A 2,145-nucleotide genomic window follows, 5' to 3' on the forward strand; every position below is an offset into this window, starting at 1 on the left:
GGAAAATTCCTGATTAAAAAGTAATGTGATAAAATTGGCTAATATGCAGTGTAAGCGAAATTGTATATAAAATTTTGTTTATTTATATCTTTTTTTTATATATATTATTGGTAACATAAAATGATTGTTTATAGAATTTTTCAGAGAAATAATTAGCTACATGCATGATATGTAATACGTATGTAGCAGCGATAATATATAATATATATAAGTATTAACTTACTACATAAATCGTAAATGTTTAGTTCACACCGTGCGCGAGTGAATGTGAGTGTACGTCTTATGATTTTGTCTACTCTAGCTAAAGTCAAATGATTTACTCGAGGTAGGAAGTAAACAGAGATCTATTAACGCTGTAAATAATTTAATTATACACATAATTGAATTTTCGCGCGAATATTTATCATTATATCGATAATTGTAAATGTACAGTTCATTGTGTTGAACTAGTTTACTGTAAGTAATCTAAGTTGATCGAGAATCATTGTGATGTCACGTTAGGTTCGCAAGTAGCGCATATGCATGATTTTTTTTATATCATTCTTATTCAGTTACGAATTAAATGGCAAGCGAGTCAACTTATATTTTATCTACTTTCTTTTTATCTTTATCAGATTATTTTCTTGAGGCAGCTATATTTTTACATATAGGCTTTTAATGACATCTTTACCTTCCGGTGTTGATACAACTGATGTTTATATATTTTGTACGATATTTTTGGAAATTCTGGCAATAGTCGAAAGGCCTTCCTAAGACTATTGTATCTATCGCAATTGTGTGTGTACCATAATTTTTACATTCGCGCGAAAATTTTGTTTGACTATTGACAGAATTTCCCCTTTATTATATTACATACGAATATATATACATATATATAAGTAAATATATAATTTTAAGTATTATATTACCAAAATACGAGTGAGATGATCCATTAAATGTGCAACGAAGAAATTAGATTCGATTTATCGATTTAGATAGGCCAATTAAGCTGCTTTGCGAGTAGGAAATTGAATTGCCAAGAAGAACGGAGAAACAATTACTGTAATTGCTTTCTTCTCACGCTCGATACACGACTATAAACTAGAATAGATGAGTAACGTGGCTGTATCTTCTTTTTCTATCGTTTGCTAAATGTTTTTAGCTTCGGGGGAACAGTCTGTAACGGAAATGGACTCTAAAGAGCAATCGCTGTTAACTTTAAAGTTACGAATACGTGTAATTTATTGCATATACTCGGACTCTAAGGCGAGGTTTATTTATAAACTCTCGAGGATTCAATCGTACAATATTTATTGCATTGTGTATGTATATATGTATGTGTTGTTAATCTAGTCTAACAATACGAAACGAACCGCGTTGTCAATATCTCAACGTACATTTCAGCGTTTAAAGTTCTAAAGAAAAAAAAAGATTTTCCACGTCGGAAGACGGGCTTGCGTCGGAATTGTTTAGCCCTCCCTCCCGTTGCGTGTTGGGCTTCCCTTTTTCTTTTCGATCGAGCGTGTATTTTGCGCGCGGTTCGAAACTTTGATGGAATCGAATCAAATAACTCTCGCCGAACAAATGGATTAACGTTTTTCTGCGTGTATCATTAAAGTGGGAGGTGATAAAACGAGGAACCCGCGCAAACCGTCGCGGGCAAAGAACGCGGAATCCGTATTCACGATATCCCGCGTCGTTTTGGGCCGGTCTTCGTCCGTAGCGAATACCGAATAAGTAAACCGAAATAAGTAATAATCGCTATCGATGTGTTTTACCAAGTCCTTTTACCAAGTCGTCGAAAGATTATATGTATGTAACTTTGCACTCGCGTAGATCTCATGGTAAATATTTAGGAAATATCACGCATATATAGAAGAACGTATTGATCGCTTTTCATTGATTTACATTTCGTATTTATTGCGCAGCGATAAAGATGACATATCCGTAAAATGCTACTTATAGGACGGTAATTATTAGAGAAAGAAGAAGAAAGTGAATAAGGTGTGTGTATTAAAATACTGTCTATAATAATACAACTTCAATGGTCCAGAAATTGATTCAATTGCTTGTATCGTGTAATCGTAAACACGATCTTAACATAAATTTTTTTGTATATATACATATATATATATATATATATATATATATATATATATATTATAC

This window comes from Atta cephalotes (assembly GCF_000143395.1).
Source record: "Atta cephalotes unplaced genomic scaffold scaffold00052, whole genome shotgun sequence".
NCBI lineage: Eukaryota > Metazoa > Arthropoda > Insecta > Hymenoptera > Formicidae > Atta > Atta cephalotes.